Consider the following 13,676-nt stretch of genomic DNA (forward strand, 5'->3'; position numbering starts at 1 on the left):
CTTCGTATTTGTCTACACAAAAGAAAGATCAGTTACTGATGCGCAACTAACGTCCTACTAGCATAAACGCCAACAGAGAAGAGAGAGAAATCAGAGTATTTATGAAATAATAATTAAAGTTCACAAAATTAATTCGTGTGTTATTTAGATTTAAGAGGTCATGGAAGTTTCGAGATATAGCAGTGTGACTAGGAAAAATGCAAATTTACTTTCAAATACATCGCGTGAAATGATGGCTGGTTGAAGCGTGTGTCCTGGTTCCAAAGTGAAACCACCTGCTTAAATCAATTGAGAGTTTACCTCTTGGCAATTTCGTATTATATTGGTTGTTTACTGTGATAAGAAACGTTAATTTTCTGAACAAAATTATAATTGTATTACAAAGTAAAACTGCCAACTGCCTTGCCGCAGTGGTAACACCGGTTCCCGTCGGATCACCGAAGTTAAGCGCTGTCGGGCTGGGCTAGCACTTGGATGGGTGACCATCCGGTCTGCCGAGCGCTGTTGGCAAGCGGGCTGCACTCAGCCCTTGTGAGGCAAACTGAGGAGCTACTTGATTGAGAAGTAGCGGCTCCGTTGTCGTAAACTGACACACGGCTGGGAGAGCGGTGTGCTGACCAAACGCCCCTCCTTACGCGCATCCGGTGACGCCTGTGGTCTGAGGATGACACGGCGGCCGGTCGATACCGTTGGGCCTTCATGGCCTGTTCTGGAGGAGTTTATATTTTCATATTATTCGGACTCAAAGGGTTAAAGTTTCAAGGCTCGATTATTATGACAGCATTTAACCTTTTACAATTGGGTAAACAGCTATATGAAATCCTGAAGATCAAAATTTTGTTGCTGCTGGTGAAAGATAGGACCGTTTCAGCCACTTATTAATATAGACGTCCAAACTTCTGTGTCTGTATTGGCACCGATTGCGTGATGGCTTCAAAATGGTCTTCATTTCCCTGACGATTAAAGCATTGAACAAGGCAAGAAACAAATTCCGTAGGACAAATGTTTCCGTTACTTTTTACTCCTCTAGTTGTGGCCTGACAGTTGCTCAGCACAGAGAATACCAGCTGATTCCAAAGCGAGCAGGTGTTCTAAAGAGAGTAATGAAGACTGATGAACCTAGCAATATCACCGGTGTTTGAGAGGTTATAGATCCTCTGTGAATAAGTGACGATATCGAAAAAGAAATGATTGTCGCAAGGACTGACTCAGCGTATAGGGAAGTCAAAACAATCTTCGGTGAAATTAAAAGCAACGGTGGTAACATTAGAGAGTGCAACCGGAATTCCATTGTTAAATGTAGAGGAGACAGCGGATATGTGGAAAGAGTACACCAGAGACCTCTATGATGAGGAAGATTTGTCTGATGTGATAAAAGAAGAAAGAAGAGTCGATTTAGAAGAGATAGCGGATCCAGTATTAGACTCAGAATTTCAGAGAGCTTTGGAGGACTTAAGATCAACAAAGGCAGAAGGGATCGATAACATTCAATCAGAATTTCTAAAGTCATTGGGGGAAGTGGCAACAAAACGAATGTACACGTTAGTGTGTAGACTGTATGAGCCTGGCGACACGCCAGTTTCTTTCGAAAAAATGCCATTCACACTATTCAGAAGACTGCAAGAGCTGACAAATGCGAGAAGTAGAGCACATGCATCAAAGTTGCTGACAAGAACGATATACAGATGAATGGAAAAGAAAATTGAGCATGTGTTAGATGACGATCAGTTTGCCTTTAGGAAAGGTAAAAGCACGAGAGAGGCAATTCTGACGTTGCGGTTGATAATGGAACCAAGATTAAAGAAAAATCAAGACACGTTCATAGGATTTATCGACGTGTAAAAAGCGTTCGACAATGTAAAGTGGTGCAAGACGTTCGAAATTCTGAAAAAAGCAAAGAGAGACGGGTAATATAGAATAGGTACAGCAGCCAAAAGGTAATAAGAGTGGACAACCAAGAACGAAGTGCTCGGATTAAAAAGGGTGTAGGACATGGATGTAATCTTTCGCACATTCTGTTCAGTCTGTACATCGAAGAAGCAATGATGCAAATAAAAGAAAATGTTCAGGAATGGTATTAAAATTAAAGGATATCAATGATACGATTCGCTGATGACATTGCTGTCGTGAGTGAAAGTGAAGGAGAAGTACGTTATCTGTTATATGGATTGAACAGTCTGATGAGTACAGAATATGGAGTGAGAGTAAATCGAGGAAAGACAAAAGTAAGGAGAAGTAGCAGAAGTGAGGACAGCGAGAAACTTGTCAGGTTGATGAACACGAAATAGACGAAGTTAAGGAATTTTGCTGCCTAGGCAGCGGAAAGCGCTTCTGAAGAAGAGAAATTTGTTAACATACAGTATAGATTTAAGTATCAGGAAGTCGTTTTTGAAAGTATTTGTATGGAGTATAGCCATGCATGGAAGTGAAACATGGAAAATAAATAGTTTGGACAAGTGGAGAATAGAAGCTTTCGAAATGTGGTGCTGAAGATTAGATGGGTAGACCACATAACTAATGAGCAGGTATTGAATAGAATTGGGGAGGAGTTTGTGGCAAAGATTAGAAGGGGGGACCGGTTGGTAGGACATGTTCTGAGACATCAAGGGATCACCAATTTAGTATTGGAGGGCGGTGCGGAGGGTAAAAATCGTAGAGGGAGCCAAAGAGATGAATACACTAAGCAGATTCAGAAGGTTGTAGGTTGCAGTAGGTACTGGGAGATGAAGAAGCTTAAACAGGATAGGGTAGCATGGAGAGCTGCTTCAAACCAGTCTCTGGACTGAAGACCACAACAACAGGCAGCTGAGTAATGACGGAGAGAGCAAGGAGGATATGAAAAGCAAACTAGCAGTGGCATAAAGGGCATTCCTGGCCAAGAGAAGTCTTAGTATCAAGCATAGGGTTCACTTTGAGCAAGAAATTTCTGAGAATGTACATTTGGAGCACAGCATTGTTCGGTAGTGAAAAATGGACTGTGGGAAACCGGAAGAGAAGAGAATCGAAGCATTTGAGATGTAGTGCTACAGACGAATGTTGAAAATTAGGTGGACTGGTAAGGAATGAGGAAAGGAATGGAATATGTGGAAAACACTCAAAAGGAATAGGGACAGGATGATAGGACATATGTTAAGACATGAGGGAGTGACTTCCATGGTGGTAGAGGGAGCTGTAGAGGGCAAAAACTGTCGAGGAAGACAGACTGGCACACATGCAGCAAATAACTCAGTACGTAGGTTGCAAGTGCTACTCCGAGATGAAGAGGTTCGCACAGGAGACGAATTCATGGCGGGGCGAATCAAACCAGTCAGAAGCCTGGCGGCTCAATAAAAAAGTACTTTGAGAAACCCTTGTTTGCGCCTGAGGATTTTGTGTTAAACCCCCCGGAAGGCTCAAAGGAGGACTCTGTATGCATTACTGTGGACTGGGCAGTTTGGGGAGAGAAGAGGGTTTCTGTATTCTCGCATTCTCCAGCACGTCATGATTGTCTCAGCTGCGTGTATGTTCGTTTGTATGTATCCATGTATATATGTATGTATCCCCCATTTCCCTCCCACATTAGAGACCTGCGAACGGCTTGTATACTAACTAATACCCCCAGACATATTTGTAGAGGCAAGCACCGGCACTTCTGCCTTGTAAGCGTGGCTAACAAGTTACGCTGCGTTCCCGTTTAATTTAATTTCCTGGGCCGCTTTCAATCTTGTATGCGTATGCTAACGATCCCCCCCTCTCTCTCTCTCTCACTTCTCTCGCTTGGTCTTCCTTCTTTCCTGTCTTTTTCTTGTTAACTCGCTGTGCATGTCTCTTGTTTTCTGTATTGCTATTTCTCTTTCTTCAATTTTTCCTGTACACTCTGTTCCATTGTTTCGTCACACACTTGATACGTTGCTTTTATTATTATTATTATTATTATTCGAATTTGGCCTCTCAGGACTAAGTGAAACAAATGATTTGACATCCTATTCTTTTCCCTTTTTTCCCTTCCCAGTGCTTCATTCTTCTCTGTTTTTCTCTTCCTCCTCCTGTACGTGGCTGTCCTCTCTTCTTCCGTGTGTTTCTCGAATGCCTTGCCTTTTTGCAGTTGTTCCCCGAACTCATCTCTGCTATTCTCAACTGCTGTATCTGTTTCGTATTTTGTGTATGCCATAAAATTTGGGTTTTGATTTTGTGTTAGTGAATATTATTTTGCCAGCTTCTTGTTATCCATTCCTTTTTAAGTGTCATAAAATATGATCATCCACTGTCGCAATGTATCTATTATATTTCTGGTATTGCTTCTCAATTTCCAAATCTCATTTTCGAATTTTGGGAATAAATAAATGTACGTAAGTGGATAGTTAGACCACCGTTTGTTCCAGTCTGTCATCCTTTCTGTACAACTCTGCATCCCGTCACACACACACACACACACACACACACACACACACACACACACACACACACACACCTGACCACCTCTGACCTCAACTAATACACAGTCAGTGGACCAACAGCGATAAGGATGTCATTAATTCTGGTTACAAATCAGGTTTTGGAATTAAGTTTTCGCCAGATTGTTTCCCGCCCTTGAGTGTGACCATCTACTGTGGCTTAGCCAGTTACTTTCAACGCACCTTGGAAAAAAAGGTTTCAAAGCTACACTTAGGTTCAAGAAACCGCTCTGCATAGGTTACCATTGAATTAGAGGAGTAACCTAACTACGTGATAATTCATGTTTGAAGGATTTGGAAGTACGGATCAGTCTCTGTACTCTGTGCGCGATGTTAGATTGCAGGATTACATACAGTGGCTGGTGTCAGCACTTAATTTGTCCACGACGGTACTGGGTTCGCTGATGATTTGGGATTTGCAATAAATGAAATCCGCTTGTTCGCTTTTGTTCTGTAGTATTACTTTTATTGTGTTAACCGAATTTCAGATTACAAGGCCATCTTCATACATTTAGCAGGTATCGCCACCGAAGAAGTTAACAATGTTTGTAAACAAAATTGGAAGAGAAGTTACACACCTAGATTGAAGCAGAAACTAACAGTAAATAACATCTTTGACATTCTGGAGTTTGACTTGGCCACTCCAAAACCTTTACTTCCCTATGTTTTTAAAAAATCACTAATGTACTTGGACTTGTGCTTGAGATCGTTATCTTGTTGAAAATGCCATCCACCTGACGTGTTGGCAGCATTTGAGTCTTCAATACTTTTTTCGTAAACGAACCGATCCATATTACCTTCAATCCGAACTAACGCTCCAACTGCAGAGCGTGAAAACCATCCGCAGACCACCACACCGCCACCTCCATCTTTGACCGTGGGAATATGCTACCAAAAGTCGTCATATCTTTTATTTACAGGACGTCGAACACACTTGATGCCATCAGATGACATTGAATTAAATTTGTTCTCGTCACTCCACGGAATTTTACACCAGTCTGAACTTGAGCATCATATGTGCCGTTTTCCAAATGCAGGTCCGGCCTTCGGGTTTTTCGTAGATACTAAAGTCAGTGTTCGTCCACGTACTCCAAAGTGTTTCAAGCGTCGTTTCACAGTGGAAACTTGATTGTCGACGCTATACTTTTCTTTCAGTTCTCTTTGTATCATCACAGCCAACTTGCGAAAATCACTTGTTGACAACTTTTTTATGATACCATCGAGTTTAGAAGACTTCTTCTTTTGACGTCAACTGCGAGGATTATTTTTGACAGGCTTTAGTTTATTATACAATTTTTTCCATTTAGGAATGACCTGACGACACATTTCAAACATACGAGCAGCTTAGGTTTGTTTCAGTCCTTGCTTTAGTGCATTTATCACGTCATTTGTGAAGTCACTGGAGTATTGCTTACGTTTCGCCATATTGAAATAATGAGTGTAAGTGAATACCAGTAGAAATCAGAACTAAGAAGCTCCACGAATTCATGGAGCAAACTGCATGTCAAAATACTTCTGAACTCGCTGAATGTCGCATTCGTCTGGCAGCGCAAAGTGTGAACAAACAAGTCGCAAGTTGACACAATCAAATAATAGAAGTTTTACTGCTCTGCACTACACTCAAGACACTGTCCAATAGTGTTTTATTTTAAGAGAACTATGTATATGGTGTCAAAATACTTTCGAGCGCTGCTGTACATACGTAGCTCACCTGCATCTCTTCCGAATTTCGCCCCAGAGTTTCGTTCTGAGGCACATCGAGGTTAATGGTTTCTCATCTCCCGCAACTATAAATCGCCCGACGGTACAATCTTGTAGGTATGTTCAGCGGCATCTGTGGATACTGTTTGCGAAATGTGCTGTGAATAGAGTTCGTCGGAATTACGTCGCAAATTTAAACGCCGTGCATGACGCGGCATTTTTTTTTCACGCCTTTCTTTGTTCGTGAAGTCGTATCTCCTGAATTGACGGTCGTACAATGATGTAGTTCAGCAGGTAGATTCAGTGGTGTACGTAAATACTGAGTGTAAATCTTTCGCGATTGCAAATGGTTCAAATGGCTCTGAGCACTATGGGACTTAACATCTGAGGTCATCAGTCCCCTAGAACTTAGAACTACTTAAACCTAACTAACCTAAGGACATCACACACATCCATGCCCGAGGCAGGATTCGAACTTGCGACCGTAGAGGTCGCTCGGCTCCAGACTGTAGCGCCTAGAACCGCACTGCCACTCCGGCCGGCTCGCGATTGCAGTTGGTAGTAAAGAAGTAATAAATGGAAACGTCAAGCCTTATGCGGCGGCTTAGCTACGCCAACAGCGAAATTTTGTGGTAAGCGCTGAACTATTTTCCATTTTGTGAGGTTTGTCGGTGAGAAAGTTTCTTGAAGGTTTGGAATGATTAAGTTGCTCAAGTGCTCCCGTTCCCAAATAATGGATACATAAACGCTTGGTGTTGCCGTGTCGTGGGCTACGCTTCGGTTTCACCCTCACTACCGCCCGTTTTAATTGGTAGGTCCTATTACCCCAAAGGGATTTTGTCCAAACAGTAAGTGCCATATGTGCCATGTGTGTTTCAAATAGGTCCAGTGGTTTAGCAAGAGGTGGGGAACATATATGCATAATAAATACATACACTGAAGCACCAAAGAAACTGGTATAGGCATGCGTATTCAAATAGAGAGATACGCAAACAGGGAGGATTCGGCGCTGCGGTCGGAAACGCCTATATACGACAAAAGGTGTCTGGCGCAGTTGTTACATCGATTACTGTTGTTACAGTGGCAGGTTATCAAGATTTAAGTGAGTTGGAACGTGGTGTTACAGTGGTCGCACGAGCGATGGGACACAGCATCTTCGAAGTAGTGATGAAGCGGGGCTCTTCTGATACGACCATTTCATGAGTGTACCGTGAATATCAGGAATCCGGAAAATATCAAATCTCCCACGTCGCTGCGGCCGGAAAAGAACCTGCAACGACGACTGAAGGGAATCGTTCAACGTGACAGAAGTGCAACCCTTACGCATTTATTGCAGATTTCAATGCTGGTCCATCAACAACTGTCAGCTTATGAATCATTCGACGTAACATCATCGATATGGGCTTTCGCAGCCGAAGACCCACTCGTGCACCCTTGGTGACTGCACGACACAAAACTGTACGCCTCGCCTGGGCCCGTCAACACCGACATTGGACTGTCGATGACTCGAAACGTGTTGCCTGGTCGGACGAGTCTTCTTTCAAATTGTATCTAGCAGATGGATGTTTACGGGTGTGGAGACAACTTCATGAATCCATGGATCCTGCACCTCAACAGGGGACTGTTCAAACTGGTGGAAGCTCTGTAATGGTGTGGGGCGTGTGCAGTTGGAGTGATATGGGACCCCTGATACGTCTAGATACCACTGTGACACGTGACACGTACGTTAGCATCCTGTCTGACCATCTGCGTCCATTTGCGTCCATTGTGCATTCCCATGGACTTGGGCAATTCGAGCAGGAGAATGCGACACGCCACACGTCTAGAATTGCTACAGAGTGTCTCCGGAAACACTGTTCTGAATTTAAATACTTACGCCGGCCACCAAACACCCGAGACATAAACATTATTCCGCATATCTGGGATGCCTTGCAAGGTGGAGTTTACAAGAGTTCTGCAACCCCTCGTACTGCTACGGATTTATGGACAGCCCTGCAGGATTCATGGCGTCCATTCCCTCCAGCAGTACTTGAGACATCATCCATATTACGTCGTGTTGGGGCATTTCTTCGTGCTCGTGGGGGCCCTAGACGATATTAGGCAGGTGTACCTACCAGTTTCTTTGTAATGCATAGGAGAAGGTGGCAGGGGTAAAATACAGGGAGCGAAAGGCTATTTACAATTTGTACAGAAAGCAGATGGCAGTTATAAGAGTCGAGGGGCATGAAAGGGAAGCAGTGGTTGGGAAGCGAGTGAGACAGGGTTGTAGCCTCTCCCCGATGTTATTCAATCTGTATATTGAGCAAGCAGTAAAGGAAACAAAAGAAAAATTCGGAGTAGAAATTAAAATCCATGGAGAAGAAATAAAAACTTGGAGGGTCACCGATGACATTGTAATTCTGTCGGAGATAGCAAAGGACTTGGAAGAGCAGTTGAACGGAATGGACAGTGTCTTGAAAGGAGGATATAAGATGAACATCAACAAAAGCAAAACGAGGATAATGGAATGTAGTCAAATTAAATCGGGTGATGCTAAGGGAATTAATTAGGAAATGACAAAGTAATTGATGAGTTTTGCTAATTGGGGAACAAAATAACTGATGATGGTCGAAGTAGAGAACATAAAATGTAGACTGGCAATGGCAAGGAAAGGGTTTCTGGGGAAGAGAAATTTGTTAACATCGAGTATAGATTTGTCAGGAGGTCGTTCCTGAAAGTATTTGTATGGAGTGTAGCCATGTATGGAAGTGAAACATGGATGATAAATAATGTGGACAAGAAGAGAATAGAAGCTTTCGAAATGTGGTGCTACAGAAGAATGCTGAAGATTAGATGGGTAGACCACATAACTAATGAGGAGGTATTGAATAGGATTGGGGAGAAGTGGAGTCTGTGGCACAACTTGACCAGAAGAAGGGATCGGTTGGTAGGACATGTTCTGAGGCATCAAGGGATCACCAATTTAGTACTGGAGGGCAGCGTGGAGGGTTAAAATCGTAGAGAGAGCCCAAGAGATGAATACACTAAGCAGATTCAGAAGGATGTAGGTTGCAGTAGGTACTGGGAGATGAAGCAGCTTTCTCAGGATAGAGTAGCAAGGAGAGCTGCATCAAACCAGTCTCAGGACCGAAAACAACAGAATTCTCTGTGCCGTAACACAATCGAACAGGCAGACAGCTACAATGTCGGCGGCTGCCTCGGCCGGCCGGCGCACCGTGTTCGGCAAGTGTATCAGTGCCCGTCGCCTAGTGAAACACACTGCGGGGGTTCCCCGGAGCGGAACGTCTGAGTGCGGGGGCGGACGGACGGATGGGCGAGGGTGGTGGTGGAGGTGGTTTGTCCGGTGCGTGGACGCGGTTGCGTACTGTCGTCCCGTCCGGCGGAGGGATGCGCGCTTTCATATCCGCGCCGTACTGGCAGCCTTCATAACTGCTGTGCGAGTCTCCGCTGTTGCGGTAGGCTCGCCGGATGGCTGCCGGACTGGTTTTCTTGCGACGCCAAGAGCTGTACAGAAAGTGGATAGGTGCAGCCAACCTCAGGTTCACGCATCCACTCACTGCTGCGAAAACTCTACGCCTCACGATGCAGTCACATCAACGCACCCGGCAACATGCACAGTACGAGTCAAGTGTGGTAAAAAAAGAAAAAAGAAACCAAGAGTAACGTAGAAGTAAATATCCTCTGAGTAGTGAAGCAACTTAAATCACTTAATAGAAGCAACTCTTGAAATGGCTCTGAGCACTATGGGACTTGACATCTATGGTCATCAGTCAAAAGCAACTCTTCTGATTCAGACTGTGTACCAATTCGGTTCCTTTCGCATTATGCTGATCCATTCTACATCTAGATGGATACTCCGCAAATCACATTTAAGTGCCTGGCAGGGGGTTCATCGAACCACCTTCTCAATTCTCTATCAACCAAATCTCGTACAGCGCGCGGAAAGAACGAACACCTGTATCTTTCCGTACGAGCTCTGATTTTCCTTACTATATCGTCGTGATCTTTCCGCCCTATGTAGGTCGGTGTCAAAATATTTTCACATTCAGAGGAGAAAGTTGGTGATTGGAATTTCGTGAGAAGATTCCGTCGCAACGAAAAACGCCTTTCTTTTAATGATTTCCAGCCCAAATCCTGTATCACTTCAGTGACAAACTCTCCCATATTGTGCCATAGTACAAAACGTGCTGCCTTTCTTTGAACTTTTTCGATGTACTCCGTCACTCCTATCCGGTAAGGATCCCACTCCCCGCAGCAGTATTCTAAAAGAGGACGGACAAGCGTAGTGTAGGCAGTCTCTTAGTAGGTCTGTTACATTTTCTAAGTGTCCTGCCAATACAACGCAGCCTTTGGTTAGCCTTCCCCACAACATTTTTTGTGTGTTCCTTCCAATTTAAATTGTTCGTAATTGTAATTCCTACGTATTTAGTTCAATTTACGGCTTTTAAATTACACTGATTTATCGTATAACCGGAGTTCTTTTTAGCACTCATGTGCATGACCTCACACTTTCCGTTATTTAAGGTCAACTTTCGAAATTAAAATGTATTAACATCAGATTAAAACATTTTATTTGTGCTCACTGACGTTCTACAGATATACTGCAGGTTGAAAGTGGGTCTGACGAGAAATAACATTTGCGGATGGGGGTGAGGGAAACACACACACACACACACACACACACACACACACACACACACACACACACACGAGAGAGAGAGAGAGAGAGAGAGAGAGAGAGAGAGAGAGAGAGGGGGGGGGGGGAGTTAACGAATGTGACGCTCTACTACCGCGAGAATCTCATTTCCATGTGTACCAGCACTACAAACATATACCTGAAGACAAGCAAAAAAAATAGCCTGATAAATAAAGTAAGAGCCTACGGAATATCAGACCAGCTGTGTGGCTGGATTGAAGAGTTTTTAGCAAACAGAACACAGCATGGTGTTATCAATGGAGAGACGTCTACAGACGTTAAAGTAACCTCTGGCGTGCCACAGGGGAGTCTTATGGGACCATAGCTTTTCACAATATGTATCAATGACCTGGTAGATAGTGTCGGAAGTTCCGTGCGGCTTTTCGCGGATGATGCTGTAGTATACAAAGACGTTGCAGCATTAGAAAATTGCAGCGAAATGCAGGAAGATCTGCAGCGGATAGGCACTTGGTGCCGGGAGTGGCAACTGACCCTTAACATAAACAAATGTAATGTATTGCGAATACATAGAAAGAAGGATCCTTTACTGTATGATTGTATGATAGCGGAACAAACACTGGTAGCAGTTACTTCTGTACAATATCTGGGAGTATGCGTGCGGAACGATTTGAAGTGGAATGATCATATAAAATTGTTGGTAAGGCGGGTGGCAGGTTAATACTTACTTAAGTATTGCTCATGAGTGTGGGATCCGTACTAGGTCGAGTCGACGGAGGAGATAGAGAAGATCCAAAGAAGAGCGGCGCGTTTCGTCACAGGGTTATCTGGTAAGCGTGATAGCGTTACGGAGATGTCGCTGCATAAAAATGTTAAAAACTTGAGTAGTGCTCATCAGTATGGGATCCGTACCAGATCGGGTTGACGGAGGAGATACAGAAGATCCAAAGAAGAGCGGCGCGTTCCGTCACAGGGTTATTTGGTAAGCATTACGGAGATGTTTAGCAAACTCGAGTGGCAGACTCTGCAAGAGAGGCGCTCTGCATCGCGGTGTAGCTCGCTGTCCAGGTTTCGAGAGGGTGCGTTTCTGGATGAGATATCGAATATATTGGTTCTCCCTGGTTATACCTCCCGAGGAGATCACGATGTAAAATTAGAGAGATTCGAGCGCTCACGGAGGCTTTCCGGCAGTCGTTCTTCCCGCGAACCGTACGCGACTGGAACAGGAAAGGGAGGTAACGACAGTGGCACGTAAAGTGCCACACACCGTTGGGTGGCTTGCGGAGCATAAATGTAGATGCAGATTATTTTTTGAGGTTACAGCCTAGTCCTCCCTCTCCCCCTCCCCCTCGTACGTCGCCGGTCTATTTCGGCCGACATACGGTAGTTATTTCTGTTTGCAAGATAACCTTTCGCGCCAGTCGCACATCCACACCACTGCCATACCCGTATGCATTTGCCTACTCTGCGTCGGTGTGGAACAGCCTCGAACGCCTTCTACGAGCAGGGAAATGTGCTGGCGCACCCGTTTGAAAGTGTTTCCAGTATTTAGACCCGTCCTCAGCAGATGAGGATCGCGCGGTACATTTTCTCGTGTACAGGGATAGGTGTGTGAACAGGGTGATTCACGAAGATATGCAAACATTTTAATATGTTATTCCACAAGCGAAACCAAAAAACTTCATATAAACATAGGTCCACAGATGCTAAGTTACGTAGTTAGGGCTAGTAAAAATTCTTGCCTGAAATTCCGCAACTTCCTTTATATGATGCCATCGCAAAACTATCTGAGGTTAATGTAAAGCAAGATTTCCATTTTTTGTTGTCATTGCTCGTGAATCTAATACAACATGTCCCACACGTGCATCTGCAGTAGTTTTCCAAACTATCCAGAGAAGCAATGATTATTATACAAGTAAATTCGCTTACTTTCCATTAAGTATGTAGAAACGTTTATGCCATTGTTGGCAACCGTTAGTGAGTTGTTTCAGTGGTTTCCTAACCTTCTTCAGTGAAAGACTATAACAAGTGTGTATTTAACTGAAACCACATAGTAACTGTTACAGTTCGTAGATTATTTATGAAATACGGATGCCTTTCAAATTTACGACAGAGGAATACGCCGATATGGCGTTTGTTTATATGCCAAATGTGATGGTAATTCTACGGCTGCAGTTAACGAATGTCGCGTACTTGGAGGATTCCGATTGCAGTGGAGTACTTAGAATGTTACGAGAGACAGGTTCTCTACCTTGCGTTCATAGCCAGTACGAGTGCTCAGTATGTGAAGACAATGACGAGGATATTATGGAGCCAGGCGAAGTGGTCGAACGGTTCTAGGCGCTTCACTCTGGAACCGCGCTACTGCTACGGTTGCAGGTTCGAATCCTGCCTCGGACATAGATGTGTGTGATGTCCTTAGGTTAGTTAGGTTTAAGTAGTTCTAAGTTCTAGGGGACTGATGACCTCAGAAGTTAAGTCCCATAGTGCTCAGAGCCATTTGAACTTTATATATATATATATATATATATATATATATATATATATATATATTATGGATAATGTTCAACGTAACCCGGGTACCAGTACACGAAAAATGGTTCAAATGGCTCTGAGCACTATGGGACTTAAGTTCTAAGGTCATCAGTCCTCTAGAACTTAGAACTACTTAAACCTAAGGACATCACACACATCCATGCCCGAGGCAGGATTCGAACCTGCGACCGTAGCGGTTCCAGACTGTAGCACCTAGAACCGCTCGGCCACACCGGCCAGCACCAGTACACGAAGTATGTCTTAACGATTAGGCATTTCACAATCTAAGGTATGGCGGTTTAGCACGAATTCACGTGTGCTATCGTATTAATAAGAGCGGATTATGACACATT

At 43.9% G+C, this 13,676-nt stretch overlaps 1 pseudogene; it reads left to right on the top strand.

Moving 5' to 3' along the window:
• Positions 1-392: 392 nt before the first annotated feature.
• LOC126214007 (5S ribosomal RNA) lies at positions 393-510 on the top strand (annotated as a pseudogene).
• Positions 511-13,676: the final 13,166 nt, after the last annotated feature.

This window comes from Schistocerca nitens, chromosome 11 (genome assembly GCF_023898315.1).
Source record: "Schistocerca nitens isolate TAMUIC-IGC-003100 chromosome 11, iqSchNite1.1, whole genome shotgun sequence".
Classification (NCBI taxonomy): Eukaryota; Metazoa; Arthropoda; class Insecta; order Orthoptera; family Acrididae; genus Schistocerca; species Schistocerca nitens.